Below are 16,980 nucleotides of genomic sequence, written 5' to 3'. Positions count from 1 at the left end.
GAGAGGGGGAGAGAGAGAGAGGGGGAACGGGGGGGAGAGAGAGAGAGGGGAGCGGGGAGAGAGGGGGGAGCGAGAGAGAGAGGGGAGCGGGGGAGCGAGAGAGGGGAGCGGGGAGAGAGAGGGGGAGAGAGAGGAGCGGGGGAGAGAGAGGAGCGAGAGGGGAGCGGGGGAGAGAGAGAGAGGGGAGCGGGGAGAGAGAGAGAGAGCGGGGGGAGAGAGAGAGGAGCGGGGGGAGAGAGGGGGAGCGGGGGGAGAGAGAGAGAGCGGGGGGAGAGAGAGAGAGGGGAGCGAGGGGAGAGAGAGAGAGAGAGGAGCGGGGGAGAGAGAGAGAGGGGAGCAGGGGGAGAGAGAGAGAGGGGAGCGGGGGGAGAGAGAGAGAGAGGGGAGCGGGGGGAGAGAGAGAGGGGAGCAGGGGGAGAGAGAGAGGGGAGCGAGGGGAGAGAGAGGAGCGGGGGGAGAGAGAGGGGAACGGGGGGAGAGAGAGGAGCGGGAGAGAGAGGGTAGCGGGGGGAGAGAGAGGAGCGGGGGGAGAGAGAGAGAGAGGGGAGCAGGAGAGAGGGTAGCGGGGGGGAGAGAGAGAGGGGAGCGGGGGGAGAGAGAGAGGGGAACGGGGGGAGAGAGAGAGAGGGGAGCGGGGGGGGGAAGAGAGAGGGGAGCGAGGGGGAGAGGGGAGCGGGGGGAGAGAGAGGAGCGGGGGGAGAGAGAGGAGCGAGAGGGGAGCGGGGGGAGAGAGAGAGAGGGGAGCGGGGGGAGAGAGAGAGAGCGGGGGGAGAGAGAGGAGCGGGGGGAGAGAGAGAGGAGCGGGGGGAGAGAGGGGAGCGGGGGGAGAGAGAGAGGGGGGAGAGAGAGAGAGGGGAGCGAGGGGAGAGAGAGAGAGAGAGGAGCGGGGGGAGAGAGAGAGAGGGGAGCGAGGGGAGAGAGAGAGAGAGAGAGAGGGGGGAGAGAGAGAGAGGGGAGCGGGGGGGGAGAGAGAGGGGAGCGGGGGGAGAGAGAGAGGGGAGCGAGGGGAGAGAGAGGAGCGGGGGGAGAGAGAGGGGAACGGGGGGAGAGAGAGAGGAGCGGGAGAGAGGGTAGCGGGGGGAGAGAGAGGAGCGGGGGGAGAGAGAGAGAGGGGAGCAGGAGAGAGGGTAGCGGGGGGAGAGAGAGGGGAGCGGGGGGAGAGAGAGAGGGGAGCGGGGGGAGAGAGAGAGGGGAGCGGGGGGAGAGAGAGAGGGGAACGGGGGGAGAGAGAGAGAGGGGAGCGGGGGGGGGAAGAGAGAGGGGAGCGAGGGGGAGAGGGGAGCGGGGGGAGAGAGCAGCGTCTATCACACACACAACCATGGGCAGATGCCTGTTCTCGAATCCGCCCCTCGCTCGCCCCCCAGCCCCTCGCTGGCCCCACAGCCCCTCGCTGGCCCCACAGCCCCTCGCTCGCCCCCCAGCCCCTCGCTGGCCCCCCAGCCCCTCGCTGGCCCCACAGCCACTCGCTCGCCCCCCAGCCCCTCGCTCGCCCCCCAGCCACTCGCTCGCCCCCCAGCCCCTCGCTGGCCCCACAGCCCCTCGCTCGCCCCCCAATCCCTCGCTCTGTTACCTTGAGATGCCTCTTGTGGATGCTGCCGCGGATGCTGTCTCCGCTCTCTTTCCTCGACGTTCTGCGCCCGATCCGAACCCCACTGTCCTTGTGCAGCGGGCTCAGTTTGTCCGTCGTGAAGCGGCGAACCCCCTTCCTGCAGCTCACATTGTACCTGCAGCACAAGGGAGGGGTCAGTGCCCTCGCCACGTGGGACCCGTCTGTTCCCTCCCCACGCGGGACCCGTCAGTGCCCCTCCCCACGCGGGACCCGTCAGTGCCCTCACCACGCGGGACCCGTCAGTGCCCTCCCCACGCGGGACCCGTCAGTGCCCCTCCCCACGCGGGACCCGTCAGTGCTCTCCCCACGCGGGACCCGTCAGTGCTCTCCCCACGCGGGACCCGTCAGTGCCCTCCCCACGCGGGACCCGTCAGTGCCCTCCCCACGCGGGACCCGTCAGTGCCCTCCCCACGCGGGACCCGTCTGTTCCCTCCCCACGCGGGACCCGTCTGTTCCCTCCCCACGCGGGACCCGTCTGTTCCCTCCCCACGCGGGACCCGTCTGTTCCCTCCCCACGCGGGACCCGTCTGTTCCCTCCCCACGCGGGACCCGTCAGTGCCCTCCCCACGCGGGACCCGTCAGTGCCCTCCCCACGCGGGACCCGTCAGTGCCCTCCCCACGCGGGACCCGTCTGTTCCCTCCCCACGCGGGACCCGTCTGTGGCCCTCCCCACGCGGGACCCGTCTGTTCCCTCCCCACGCGGGACCCGTCAGTTCCCTCCCCACGCGGGACCCGTCTGTGGCCCTCCCCACGCGGGACCCGTCTGTTCCCTCCCCACGCGGGACCCGTCAGTGCCCTCCCCACGCGGGACCCGTCTGTTCCCTCCCCACGCGGGACCCGTCTGTTCCCTCCCCACGCGGGACCCGTCAGTTCCCTCCCCACGCGGGACCCGTCTGTTCCCTCCCCACGCGGGACCCGTCGGTGCCCTCCCCACGCGGGACCCGTCAGTGCCCTCCCCACGCGGGACCCGTCGGTGCCCTCCCCACGCGGGACCCGTCTGTTCCCTCCCCACGCGGGACCCGTCTGTTCCCTCCCCACGCGGGACCCGTCGGTGCCCTCCCCACGCGGGACCCGTCTGTTCCCTCCCCACGCGGGACCCGTCTGTTCCCTCCCCACGCGGGACCCGTCTGTTCCCTCCCCACGCGGGACCCGTCGGTGCCCTCCCCACGCGGGACCCGTCTGTTCCCTCCCCACGCGGGACCCGTCTGTTCCCTCCCCACGCGGGACCCGTCTGTTCCCTCCCCACGCGGGACCCGTCGGTGCCCTCCCCACGCGGGACCCGTCAGTGCCCTCCCCACGCGGGACCCGTCGGTGCCCTCCCCACGCGGGACCCGTCGGTGCCCTCCCCACGCGGGACCCGTCAGTGCCCTCCCCACGCGGGACCCGTCAGTGCCCTCCCCACGCGGGACCCGTCAGTGCCCTCCCCACGCGGGACCCGTCAGTGCCCTGGCCACGCGGGACCCGTCAGTGCCCTCCCCACGCGGGACCCGTCTGTTCCCTCCCCACGCGGGACCCGTCGGTGCCCTCCCCACGCGGGACCCGTCTGTTCCCTCCCCACGCGGGACCCGTCTGTTCCCTCCCCACGCGGGACCCGTCAGTGCCCTGGCCACGCGGGACCCGTCAGTGCCCTCCCCACGCGGGACCCGTCGGTGCCCTCCCCACGCGGGACCCGTCAGTGCCCTCCCCACGCGGGACCCGTCGGTGCCCTCCCCACGCGGGACCCGTCTGTTCCCTCCCCACGCGGGACCCGTCTGTTCCCTCCCCACGCGGGACCCGTCGGTGCCCTCCCCACGCGGGACCCGTCGGTGCCCTCCCCACGCGGGACCCGTCGGTGCCCTCCCCACGCGGGACCCGTCGGTGCCCTCCCCACGCGGGACCCGTCGGTGCCCTCCCCACGCGGGACCCGTCAGTGCCCTCCCCACGCGGGACCCGTCAGTGCCCTCCCCACGCGGGACCCGTCAGTGCCCTGGCCACGCGGGACCCGTCAGTGCCCTCCCCACGCGGGACCCGTCTGTTCCCTCCCCACGCGGGACCCGTCGGTGCCCTCCCCACGCGGGACCCGTCGGTGCCCTCCCCACGCGGGACCCGTCGGTGCCCTCCCCACGCGGGACCCGTCGGTGCCCTCCCCACGCGGGACCCGTCGGTGCCCTCCCCACGCGGGACCCGTCAGTGCCCTCCCCACGCGGGACCCGTCAGTGCCCTCCCCACGCGGGACCCGTCGGTGCCCTCCCCACGCGGGACCCGTCGGTGCCCTCCCCACGCGGGACCCGTCAGTGCCCTCCCCACGCGGGACCCGTCAGTGCCCTCCCCACGCGGGACCCGTCGGTGCCCTCCCCACGCGGGACCCGTCAGTGCCCTCCCCACGCGGGACCTTTCGGTGCCCTCCCCACGCGGGACCCCTCCAGCCCCGCCACCAAACGCCACTGGACAAGTGCCCGCCGCCCGCAGCGGACGGAACTACCCTGGGGTTGTGTCTGGAGCTGACCACTGGTCCCCCAGAGGGTGAGAGCTCAGTGTCTGAGCCACTGACCTCCGTCACAGACAGGAGCCCTCTGTCTCTCGACCTGGAGCTCACCCCTGGTCCCCCAGAGGGTGAGAGCTCAGTGTCTGAGCCACTGACCTCCGTCACAGACAGGAGCCCTCTGTCTCTCGACCTGGAGCTGACCCCTGGTCCTCCAGAGGGTGATAGCTCAGTGTCTGACCCATTGCCTCCTCCGTCACAGACAGGAGGCCTCCGTCTCTCGGCCTGGGGGCTGGATGCGGCCCGTGGGCTGCACAGCGAACGCCCTCTGATCTTACCTCTTGGCACAGGCCATGGAGCAGAATCTCTTGGACCTCTTGAACTTCTCTGCCTGTTCGAGCCGCCCACAGAACTCACATTTCAACATCTCCCGCACGACCTCCGACCCTGAAACAAGGGCAACCATTAACATCCAGGACTGTAACAAAGGCAACCTTTAACCTCTGACCCTGAAACGAGCACAAAGTTTAACAACTGACCTCATAACAAGGGCAACCTTCATCCACTGACCCTGAAACAAGGGCACCCTTTAACCTCCGGGTCTGAAACAAGAGCAGCCTTTAACCTCCGGGTCTGAAATAGGGGCAACCTTTAACCTCCGGGTCTGAAACATGGGGAACCTTTAACCTCCGGGTCTGAAACAAGGGCAACCTTTAACCTCCGGGTCTAAAACATGGGTAACCTTTAACCTCTGGGTGTAAAACACGGGCAACCTTTAACCTCCAGGTCCAAAACAAGAGCAACCTTTAATCTCCGGGTCTGAAACATAGGCAACCTTTAACCTCCGGGTCTGAAACAAGGGCAACCTTTAACCTCTGGGTCTGAAACACGAGGAACCTTTAACCTGCGGGTCTGAAACAAGGGCAAACTTTAACCTCCGGGACAGAAAAATGGGCAACCTTTAACCTCTGGGTCTGAAACACGGGTAACCTTTAACCTCCAGGTCAGAAACAAGGGCAACCTTTAACCTCCGGCTCAGAAACATGGGTAACCTTTAACCTCCGGGTCAGAAACATGGGCAAGCTTTAACCTGCGGGTCTGAAACGCGGGCAAACTTTAACCTCTGGGTCTGAAACATGGGCAACCTTTAACCTCCGGGTCAGAAACAAGGGCAACCTTTAACCTCCATTGCAAACGACCATTATATTGCAAAGTGTTTTTCAATTGCAAACTACAATTATACAATGGTTTCAGCACAGGAGGAGGCCAATCGGCCCGTCGAGTTCGTGCCGGCTCTCTGCAAGATAATACAATACAATACAAATCGCTTTATTGGCATGATAAGGTACATCTTATGTTGCCAAAGCATCAAAATACATTTATGGTTGAACACATAAACGCGGTTCCATTCATACAGTGTATAAACAGGTATATCCCTGACTTTATAAATATACATTCACCTTGTTTATATATACTCTTGTCTTAGTTTACTGGTTGTCCCTCTGTTCATGGCAAGCTGTAACATAGTGTTCCGCCAGTGTTACACAGCTTCTCTCCTCCCCCAGTAGGAATGGGAGTTTTTGGTTGTCAGTCAGATTTCTGAATTCAGGGCATATTTGTGAGAATTTTTGGTAGAAATTCTCTCTGATGCCCTGATATTTTCCACAGGCTGTGAGGAAGTGCATCTCTGTCTCAACTACTCCCTGACTGCAGTGAGAGCATATCCTGTCTTCTCTTGGCAGCCTGGTCTGCCTGTGTCTGCCTTTTTCGATTGCTAGGCTATGTTCGCTAAGTCTGTACCTTGTCAAGGTTCTTCTCAGTTTGTTATCCTTTACCATGGTCAGGTAATCAGCTATGTTGTATTGTCTGTTTAGGGCCAAGTAGCAATTGAGTTTGCTTTGGGTTTTTGTTGTTTCTGCCCAATATGACAGATATTTTTCCTTTTGCTTAGCGACGATTGTGTTGGGTTGAATTCTTTGTGTTACCCTGTCACTGTCCTGGGACTGGTTATTGTTAGTATTGTTATTAGTTACTTTATTGAGTCCCAGGACTAGTTGACTGAGGGTATTCTTCTTTATGGTCAGCTCTTGGCATTTCAGGGCGTCGTAGTGATAGCATTGGGGGTTGCTCATTTGTAGGTGATTCCAAAATTTGGTGGCTCTTTTTTGGATAGTGATTATTAATGGGTATTGGCCTAGTTCCGCCCTGCATGCGTTGTTTACTGTTTTCCTTTGAGTCCGGAGGATACTTTTACAGAATTCCGCATGTAGGATCTCAATTGGGTGTTTGTCCCATTTTGCAAAATCTTGTTGTGTTAGTGGTCCCCAGACCTCACTGCCATAGAGTGCAATTGGTTCAATTACTGATTTGAAAATTTTGAGCCAAATGCTAATTGGGATTTCTATTTGGATTGATTTTTTGATGGCATAGAAAGCCCTTCTTGCTTTCTCTTTCAGTTCATTCACAGCCAGTTTGAAGTTTCCCGTAGAACTGATTTTTAAGCCCAAGTATGTGTAGTGAGTGGTTTGTTCAATTTTGGTTGTTCCTACTGTGAAATTTATTGTGGGTCCATGTTGTTTGGATCTTTGCTGGAACACAAGGACTTTGGTTTTTTGGGGATTTATTGTCAGGGCCCAAGTCTGGCAGTACGACTCCAGCAGGTCCAGGTTCTGCTGTAGACCCTCCTTAGTTGGTGACAGCAGAACCAGGTCGTCGGCATAGAGGAGGAAATTAACCTTGGATTCATATAGGGTGAGGCCGGGTGCTGTAGATTGTTCAAGTAGTTTTGCCAATCCATTAATGTAAATATTAAAGCGTGTCGGTGAGATTGGCGAGCCCTGCGTCACCCCCCGCCCCTGTGGGAAGTATTTTGTTTGTTTGTCTCCAATTTTAACTGCACATTTATTGTTTGTATACATTGATTTAATTACATCATATGTTTTCCCTCCTACCCCGCTTTCGATAAGTTTCAGGAATAAACCGTCATGCCAGATGGAGTCGAAAGCCTTCTGGAAATCTACAAAGCATGCGTAGATTTTGCTTTTGTTATGGTGAACGTGTTTGTCAATTAGGGTCTGTAGGGTGAAGATATGATCGGATGTTCTATAGTTTGGCAGGAATCCAATTTGGCTTTTACTCAAGACATTGTGCTCTTCAAGGAAGTTTATAAGTCTTTTGTTTATGATGCTACAGAATACCTTCCCCAGGTTACTGTTTACACAGATGCCTCGATAGTTGTTTGGGTCGATTTTGTCCCCACTTTTGTATATGGGTGTTATGAGTCCTTTGTTCCAGATGTCAGGGAAATAACCGACACTCAGAACCAAGTTGAAGAGTTTTAGGATAGCCAGTTTCAGTTTGTCGTCTGCGTGTTTAATCATCTCGTTTAGTATGCCGTCTGTCCCGCAAGCTTTTCCTGGTCGCAGGTCCTTGAGTTTTTCAAGAAGTTCTTTTTCTGTTATTATGGCGTCTAGCGGGTTTTGGTTATCTTTTATGGCCATTTCAAGCTTTTCCAGTTTTTTGCGTATTTGGTGTTGCTCTGGTCTTAGTGTGTTTTTCTGGTATAATTTTTCAAAGTGGTTTACCCATGTGTCCCCATTTTGAATGGACAAATCGTCGTGTTGTTTTTTGTGTAGTGTTTTCAAGTTGTCCCAGAAACAATTCGACTCAATGGATTCCTCCATGGAGCTGAGTGTATTCTTAATAAATTGCTCTTTTTTTGGTCCTGAGTGTGTTTCTGTATTGTGTTAGCGTCTGACAATAAGTAAGGCGTAATTCCTCGTTTTCTGGATGTCTGTGTTTTTGGTTTGATAGTTTTCTAAGTTTTTTCCTCATGTTATGGCAATCATGGTCAAACCATTTTTCATAGTTTTTTGTTTTGGGTTTGTTCTTGCGAGCTTTCAAGTTTGCATTTGTTGCCAAATTATCAAAAATATTGTTTAGTTTACTAACTGCCCGGTTTACGCCTTCTTTATTGTGAGTGTATATGTTATCCAGAAAGGTGTCTAAGAGAGCTTGAGTTGATGCATTGCTAATTGTTTTCTGGTATTTTTCCGTGTCATTTTTGGCCCATCTGTACGATTTTTTGGTGTTGTACAGTTTACTGGGTTGTGTTTCTATGTTGTTTGTTTCTGTCTTTTTGAGAAACATAGTAATTTGGCTGTGATCTGACAGTGTTGTTTGTGGTTTGACTGTGAATGCTCTGAAAGAGGATGGGTCCAAGTCTGTAATCATATAGTCTACTGTGCTGCAGCCAAGAGGAGAGCAGTAGGTCGATCTTCCTAGGAGGTCTCCTATGAACCTACCATTGACAATGTACAGACCCAGGTTTCGACAGAGCTGTAGTAGCTGTTTACCGTTGGTATTTGACTGCTTGTCGCAGTTATGCCTGTATGGAAGGGAAGGGATGTCAAAGTGGTTATTCCCGAATACGTAATTGTTTCCCTGATTATTGGTGAAGTCTGGTTCTTCGCCCGTTCTTGAATTGAGGTCCCCACAGATCAACACGTTCCCCTGGGCCTGGTATTGGATAATTTCCCCCTCCATGTTGGAGAAGGTGTCCTCTTTGTAGTACGGGGAATCGATTGGAGGGATATAAAGTGCGCAAATGTAAACATCTTGGGTGTTTGAGATAATCTCCCTCTCAAGTTTGAGCCACATATGGTTTTCGCCCTTTTTTATAAATTTGATGTAATTCTTAAGTTCTGTTTTAAACCAGATCAGCATGCCTCCGGAGTCTCTGCCTTGGGTTACACTTGGTAATTTATTGGAGGGGACCACTAGCTCAGTGTACCCTTGGGGACAGCCGGTGTGTCCTTTTCCTTTATACCAAGTTTCCTGTAAAATTATAATATCTAGATCTTTAGTTTCCTCTATGAACTCTGGGGTCCTACTCTTCACTTCTCGCACTGAAGAGCGTAGACCTTGGATATTCCAGGTCGAAATATATAAGGATTTCATGTTAAGTTTTATCTTTTTCTATGATAGGTTAAAGAGTGGTACGTGTTTGTCGTGTCTAAGTGTGGGGAAAAAAAAGATCACCCCAGTTGTCTACAAAAGTTAATACAATTTGGTTACAGTTCTTTCTATTAATTAGTCCTTGATCCATAAGGCGGAAGTAGATGCTGCTGCACATCTGCTTATTGTCTCTTAATGGATTGTTTCTGTCTGAGGTATTGCGTACGTCCTGTGCATCTCTCCCTCTGTCTGGCTGGTAGCGGTCCTATTCCCCTGTGGGACAGGAGTGGTGCAGGTCTGATAATGTTGTTTTGCATGGGGATCCTCTCCGGTCTCGGTTGGTGTGGTGGTGGTCTTTGTAGTGTTCCTGATATGTACCCCGCTGATCTCTGGTGGTCGGCGGGGGGTCCTCTTGGAGTCTGGGTATGGACCCGGTTAAAAGCGACGTCCTTCAGGGCTTTAGCAAAGATCGATATTTTTTGCCTTTGGATGTGGACGTGGTCGTAAAGACATTCCTCATCGAGGGTGGGGTGTTGGGCCAGGTGTACGTTGTGGTTTGATTCGCAGTCTCTTGCTATGCTGGCATTTATCTCATGAATTGTGTTGTTGTTGAAGTCTGTTCTCGGCAATATTGTGGAAACAGTGATTCTAGTGTTTGGAAATGTACTGCTTGCCTTCCTAATCATTGCTCTGAGCGATGTTGCTACCTCTTTCTGTTTGGCCTTTAGGTCATTTGTGCCCGTGTGTATTATTATGTGTTGGGGGGAGCCTAATCTGGCTTTGGTCAGCCATCCCATGGCTCTGTCTGTTGTTGGGCACCAAATCTTTTCTACTTTACTTCTAGGGAAGAGCTTTTTCTCCCATAGAAATTTCCCATTTGAGTCTATGAGTATTATGACGTCAGCCTTGTTTGTGTTTACTGTCTGGTGGCTTTCGCCTGGACTCATAGTGTGTGTGCTGGGCTGGGGTGTCTGGTGTGTGCGTACCTCTTGTGAGCGGCTCGCTTGTGGTTCCATGGCGGTGGGGGAAGATTGCGAGTCAGTATGCTGGTCGGTCTGTGTGGCACCCCTTGTATTGTGTGTCTGTTGCTTTTGTTCCGTGTGGGAGTGCAGCCGTTCCGTCCGGCTCTGTCTTGTCTTATCTCTAGTCTCTGGTTGCTGGTCTAATGGTGTTTTCTCTCCTCTATGGCTCTCTTCTTTTTCCTGCAGCTCTTTCACCTGATTCTTAAGTAGATTCACCTGGTTATCAAGTCTATTCAGCTCTCTCTTGTGTCTCTCCCTCTCCTGCTTTTGTTTGTCATTCAATTTGAGGACCTCCTCTCTAAGTTTAACCATCTCTATCTCTAATTGATTAAATTTATCTTTTGGTTGTATCTGGCTGTGTGATCCCGGGGTATGTGTCTGGTCGGCCCTGGAAGGCTCACTCACTTCCTGGCTAAGCTGGTCGGCCCTGGAAGGCTCACTCACTTCCTGGCTATGCTGCTCTTCTCTTGGTGGGCTGGGAATGGTAGGGGAACTATGTGTGGCTTCCTCCGTGGTAGTTATGCTGGGGTTTGTCAGTTGTATCGTGTGGCTGTGGTTCCCCGGGGTTAGTGTCTGGTTTGAACTGTGTGGCTCGTTCATCCCTTGACCATGCAGATTTTCTCCTGGTAAGTTGTCAATGTTGGGGGGAGTGCGGGCCACTCTGGGGCTGTTCATTCCCCTCGTAGTTGATCTTTTCAGTGTCCTGAAGGCCGTTGCAAATTTGTCGAGGTTGCCTTGCACTAATATTGTACGCGTTGACAGTCGTGATTGAACTGTCTCCTGGTGTGTTAATTTTCATTATGGACCCATTTGCGGTATTTTTTAGCTTAACACTGGTATAGTGTGATTTTATTGCTCTGATCCAAGCCGCTGGCTGATCTGAGTAGAATATGAGGTTACTTTTTGTCCCATTGTTGAAACAGTCAGTAAAGAGAGTTTCTGGTTTTTCTCTCATCTGAGCATGCTTGATCGTTTTTATAGCTTTTTTTGTGGTGTTGGGGGGAATCTGGAAGCGGGGCTGTTGTGGGTCTTCTGATTCGCTCATTTTTGGTAAAGCATTGTTGATCTTAGAATAAGCTTTTCTGGGGCCCCGGGTTTGGTGTTACCCTCTCCCTGTTCGCGAACTTTCCCGGTCCCCCTCTCCGACCCCGTGGTCCCTGGGCCTCGGCTCCTGGGTTCACCCTTCTCAGGTCTGAGTCTGTGAGCCGCTGTTTCCCGGTGCCTTCGGGCTGTTCCCCTCCCCCTCAGAGGTCTCTGGGCCTCTGTTTCGGCCTGGCTCCTCGGGCCTTTCCCTGGGCCTCCCTCCCTGGGCCCTGTACTCACGGTCTTGGTTGCGAGCCTTCTGGTTGCTCTCCTTCTCCTCAGAGGTCTCTGTGCCTGCTGGCCTGGCTCCTCGGGCCTTTCCCGTGCTGGATTGTTGGGCTGCGGCCCGAGTCCCCTCGGCTGTGCCGATTGCTGGATTTCCGGGCTGCGTTCCGAATCTCCTCGGCTGTGCCGATTTCTGGGATGCGGCCCGAGTCCTCTCCGCTGTGCCGATTGCCGGGCTGCGTTCCGGATCTCCTCGGCTGTGCCGATTTCTGGGATGCGGCCCGAGTCCTCTCCGCTGTGCCGATTGCCGGGCTGCGTTCCGGATCTCCTCGGCTGTGCCGATTTCTGGGATGCGGCCCGAGTCCTCTCCGCTGTGCCCGTTGCCGGGCTGCGTTCCGATTTCTGGGATGCGGCCCGAGTCCCCTCGGCTGTGCCGGTTGCTGGACCGCTGGGCTGCGGCCCGAGTCACCTCGCCTCCTCGAACTCGGTCCCGATGCCGCCGACTCAACCACCGCTGCTGAAGCCCCGTGTGGCTGCCGTTCACTGGTTTGTGTAGTTCTTCTCTTGTTTCTTTTTTTTTTTGCTTTGGCTTTTTTTTCCCTCTATTTTCCTCTGGGTTTTTTTTTTTCTTTGGTAGTCTTTCTGGCGGTCTTTTCCTTCTCTACTTTGTCTAGACTAATCTAAACTTAAACTAAACTAAACTAAACTAACTTAACTAGAACTAAATTTAATTTTAAAACCTTTTAAAAATTGAAATGAAATGAAACTTTTTTTCCCCACTTTAGACACTAAAAACACTAAAATCTCAGCAGCCCATCTTCAGCTCCCCCGCCCTTTCCCAGAGGCCTGGACTAATGATCCAGAGACGTGAGTTTAAATCCCTCCACGGCAGCTGGGGAGTTTAAATTCAGTTTATTAAATAAATCTGGAATAAAAAGCTAGTGTCAGTAATGGTGACCATGAAACTATCGGATAGTCGTAAAAACCCATCTGGTTCACTAATGTCCTTTAGGGAAGGAAATCTGCCGTCCTCACCCGGTCTGGCCTATATGTGACTCCAGACCCACAGCAATGTGGTCGACTCTTAACGGCCCTCTGACCTAGCGAGTCACTCAGTTGTAACAAACCACTACGACAAAGTCACTGTGGGAGTACCTTCACCACACGGACTGCAACAGTTCATAGAAACATAGAAGATAGGAGCAGGAGTAGGCCATTCGGCCCCTCGAGCCTGCTCCGCCATTCAATGCGATCATGGCTGATCATCCAAATTCAGTACCCGGTCCCTGCCTTCTCCCCATACCCCTTGATCCCTTTAGCCTTAAGAAATATATCTAACTCTTTTTTGAATATATTTAATGAATTGGCCTCAACTGCCTTCTGTGGTAGAGAATTCTACAGGTTCACCACTCTCTGGGTGAAGAAATTCCTCCTCATCAGTCCTAAATGGCTTACCCCTTATCCTTAGACTGTGACCCCTGGTTCTGGACTCCCCGGCCATCAGAAACATCCTTCCTGCATCTGGTCTGTCCAGCCCTGTTAGAATTTTATAAGTTTCGATGAGATCCCCTCTCATTCTTCTAAACTCCAGCGAGTACAAGCCCAATCATCCCAATCTCTCCTCATACGTCATTCCTGCCATCCCAGGTATCAGTCTGGTGAATCTTCGCTGAACTCCTTCCATGGCAAGAACGTCCTTCCTCAGGTAAGGCGACCAAAGCTGCACACAATACTCAGGGTGTGGTCTCACAAACATACAAAAATTCTTACAGGGCTTGACAGAAATGTGAAGTTATCCACTTTGGTAGGAAAAATAGAAAAGCAGAGTATTTTTTAAATGGTGAGAGATTGGGAAATGTTGGTGTTCAGAGGGACCTGGGTGTCCTTGTACACGAATCACTGAAAGTTAACATGCAGGTACAGCAAGCACTTAGGAAAACCAATGGTATGTTGGCCTTTATTACAAGAGGATTTGAGTATAAGAGTAAAGACGTCTTACTGCAATTATATAGGGCCCTGGTGAGACCACACCTGGAGTATTGTGTACAGTTTTGGTCTCCTTACCTAAGGAAGGATATACTTGTCATAGAGGGAGTGCAACAAAGGTTCACCAGACTGGTTCCTGGGATTGGGGGGGGGGGGGGTTGTCCTATGAGGAGAGATTGAGTAGACTAGGCCTATATTCTCTAGAGTTTAGAAGAATGAGAGGGGATCTCATTGAAACATACAAAATTCTTACAGGGTAGATGCTGGGAGGATGTTTCCCCTGGCTGGGGAGTCTAGAACCAGGGGTCACAGTCTCAGAATAAGGGGTCGGCCATTTAAGACTGAGAGGAGGAGAAATTTCTTCACTCAGAGGGCGGTGAATCTTTGGAATTCTCTACCCCAGAGGGCTGTGGAGGCTCAGTCGTTGAGTATATTCAAGATAGAGATCGATAGATTTCTGAATATTCAGGGAACCGAGGGATATGGAGATCGGGCGGGAAAGTGGAGTTGAGGCTGAAGATCAGCCATGATCTTATTGAATGGCGGAGCAGGCTCGGTGGGCCGAATGGCCGACTCCTGCTCCTATTTCTTATGTTATGTTATTCTGCTTTGTATTTGTTTTAGCAATTGAGCTCTCAATGACCTGACCTTTGTTTACTTAACAACAATTTCTTTTCGCCTAAAAAAAGAGAAGGCTGAGGGAGTGACCAAATTGAGGTCTTGATAGTCACCAAGAAATCAAATGGGGAATTCAGGGGAAACTTCTTCACCCAGAGAGTGGTGAGAATGTGGAACTCACTGCCACAGGGAGTGGTTGAAGCTAATAGTATCGATGTATTTAAGGGGAGGCTGGACAAGCATATGAGGGAGAAGGGAATCGAGGGTTCTGCTGATAGAGTTAGATGAGGAACAGACTCGAGTGGAGCATAAACGCCGGCATAGACTGGTTGGGCCGAATGACCTGTTTCTGTGAAGTATATCCCATGTGATCCTATGTATGTAATTTGACTTTGTGGTCTTCAAGATCCACTTCAGCAGATTAAATCATTCGGCCTAACAGGGTAGAAGACTTCTGTCCTTGTATAATCGTACCTTCTGGTGGGACAGGGTCGGTCTCGGGGGGCTGAGTCTCCGGGTGCAGGACGGGAGGCTCCTGCTGCTTCTGTTTGCTGTCGACTGAGCTCAGGACCGAGTCCACCTACACAGAGAGAGTGAGAGAGAGAGGATAATCCACAGGTCACCAAGCAAAGCTAACCCCGCAGAGAGCAGCGGGAGATGGGCAGGGGGAGTGGGGGAGAGCGGGGAGGGGCAGAGAGGATAATCCACAGGTCACCAAGCAACGCTAACCCCGCAGAGAGCAGCGGGAGATGGGCAGGGGGAGTGGGGGGAGCACGGGGAGGGGCCGAGAGGATAATCCACAGGTCACCAAGCAAAGCTAGCCCCGCAAAGAGCAGCGGGAGATGGGCAGGGGGAGCGGAGGGGGAGAGAGCGGGGAGGGGGAGAGAGCGGGGAGAGGGAGAGAGCGGGGAGAGGGAGAGAGCGGGGAGAGGGAGAGAGCGGGGAGAGGGAGAGAGCGGGGAGAGGGAGAGAGCGGGGAGAGGGAGAGAGCGGGGAGAGGGAGAGAGCGGGGAGAGGGAGAGAGCGGGGAGAGGGAGAGAGCGGGGAGAGGGAGAGAGCGGGGAGAGGGAGAGAGCGGGGAGAGGGAGAGAGCGGGGAGAGGGAGAGAGCGGGGAGAGGGAGAGAGCGGGGAGAGGGAGAGAGCGGGGAGAGGGAGAGAGCGGGGAGAGGGAGAGAGCGGGGAGAGGGGAGAGAGCGGGGAGAGGGGAGAGAGCGGGGAGAGGGAGAGAGCGGGGAGAGGGAGAGAGCGGGGAGAGGGAGAGAGCGGGGAGAGGGAGAGAGCGGGGAGAGGGAGAGAGCGGGAGAGGGAGAGAGCGGGGAGAGGGAGAGAGCGGGGAGAGGGAGAGAGCGGGGAGAGGGAGAGAGCGGGGAGAGGGAGAGAGCGGGGAGAGGGAGAGAGCGGGGAGAGAGAGAGCGGGGAGAGGGAGAGAGCGGGGAGGGGGGGGAGAGCGGGGAGGGGGGGGAGAGCGGGGAGGGGGGGAGAGCGGGGAGGGGGGGAGAGCGGGGAGAGGGAGAGAGCGGGGAGAGGGAGAGAGCGGGGAGAGGGGGAGAGCGGGGAGGGGGGGGAGAGCGGGGAGGGGGGGAGAGCGGGGGAGAGGGGGGAGCGGGGAGGGGGGAGAGCGGGGAGGGGGGAGAGCGGGGAGGGGGGGAGAGCGGGGAGGGGGGAGAGAGCGGGGAGGGGGGAGAGCGGGGAGGGGGGAGAGCGGGGGGGGGAGAGCGGGGGGGGGAGAGCGGGAGAGCGGGGAGGGGGGGAGAGCGGGGAGGGGGAGAGCGGGGAGGGGGGGAGAGCGGGGAGAGCGGGGAGGGGGGGGAGGGGGGAGAGCGGGGAGGGGGGGGGAGCGGGGAGGGGGGAGAGCGGGGAGGGGGGAGAGAGCGGGGAGGGGGGAGAGCGGGGAGGGGGGGAGAGCGGGGAGGGGGGAGAGTGGGGAGAGCGGGGAGGGGGGGGGAGGGGGGAGAGGGGGGAGAGCGGGGAGGGGGGAGAGAGCGGGGAGGGGGGAGGGGGGAGAGCGGGGAGGGGGGAGAGAGCGGGGAGGGGGAGAGCGGGGAGGGGGAGAGCGCGGAGGGGAGAGCGGGGGGGAGGGGGGAGGGGGGAGAGCGGGGAGGGGGGAGAGAGCGGGGAGCGGGGGAGGGAGAGAGCGGGGAGGGGGGGAGAGCGGGGAGGGGGGAAGAGAGCGGGGAGGGGGCGGGGAGGGGGAGAGAGCGGGGGAGGGGGAGAGAGCGGGGAGGGGGAGCGGGGAGGCGGGGGGAGAGCGGGGAGAGCGGGGGGGGGGGAGAGCGGGAGGGGGGAGAGCGGGGAGGGGAGAGAGCGGGGAGGGGGGGAGAGAGCGGGGAGGTGGGAGAGAGCGGGGGAGGGGGAGGGGGAGAGCGGGGAGGGGGGAGGGGGAGAGAGCGGGGAGGGGGAGAGCGGGGAGGGGGAGAGAGCGGGGGGGAGGGGGAGAGCGGGGGGGAGGGGGAGAGCGGGGAGGGGGAGAGCGGGGAGGGGGAGAGAGCGGGGATGGGGGAGAGAGGGGGGGAGGGGAGAGCGGGGAGGGGGAGAGAGCGGGGGGAGGGGGAGAGCGGGGAGGGGGGGAGGGGGAGAGCTGGGAGGGGGGAGAGAGCGGGGAGAGAGCGGGGAGGGGGGAGAGAGCGGGGAGGGGGGAGAGAGGGGGAGGGGGAGAGAGCGGGGAGGGGGGGAGGGAGGGGGAGAGAGCGGGGAGGGGGGGAGAGCGGGGAGGGGGGGAGAGCGGGGAGGGGGAGAGCGGGGAGGGGGGAGAGCGGGGAGGGGGGGAGAGCGGGGAGGGGGGAGGGAGGGGAGGGGGGAGAGGGGGGAGAGAGGGGGGGAGGGGAGAGCGGGGAGGGGGAGAGAGCGGTGGGAGGGGGAGAGCGAGGGGGGGAGAGCTGGGAGGGGGAGAGCAGGGAGGGGGAGAGAGCGGGGAGGGGGGAGAGAGCGGGGAGGGGGAGAGCGGGGGGGAGGGGGAGAGCGGGGGGGAGGGGGAGAGCGGGGAGGGGGAGAGAGCGGGGAGGGGGAGAGCGGGGAGGGG

General features: G+C 57.2%; 1 long non-coding RNA gene across 1 annotated transcript; it reads right to left on the bottom strand.

Annotated features, from left to right (window-relative positions):
- Positions 1-1,566: 1,566 nt before the first annotated feature.
- On the bottom strand, positions 1,567-14,559 carry LOC147116789 (uncharacterized). Its single transcript, XR_015078315.1, has 3 exons — positions 14,435-14,559; positions 4,409-4,517; positions 1,567-1,724 (listed from the first exon to the last, which is right to left on the bottom strand). It is a non-coding gene; the product is annotated as an uncharacterized LOC147116789 (long non-coding RNA).
- Between the last annotated feature and the right edge of the window lie 2,421 nt (positions 14,560-16,980).

This window comes from Somniosus microcephalus, chromosome 5 (genome assembly GCF_052327205.1).
Source record: "Somniosus microcephalus isolate GS21.2 chromosome 5, FLI_Smic_1.0, whole genome shotgun sequence".
NCBI classification, from domain to species: domain Eukaryota; kingdom Metazoa; phylum Chordata; class Chondrichthyes; order Squaliformes; family Somniosidae; genus Somniosus; species Somniosus microcephalus.
The sequence above is the reverse complement of the archived record's forward strand: the minus strand, read 5'-3'. Positions and strand labels throughout refer to the sequence as shown.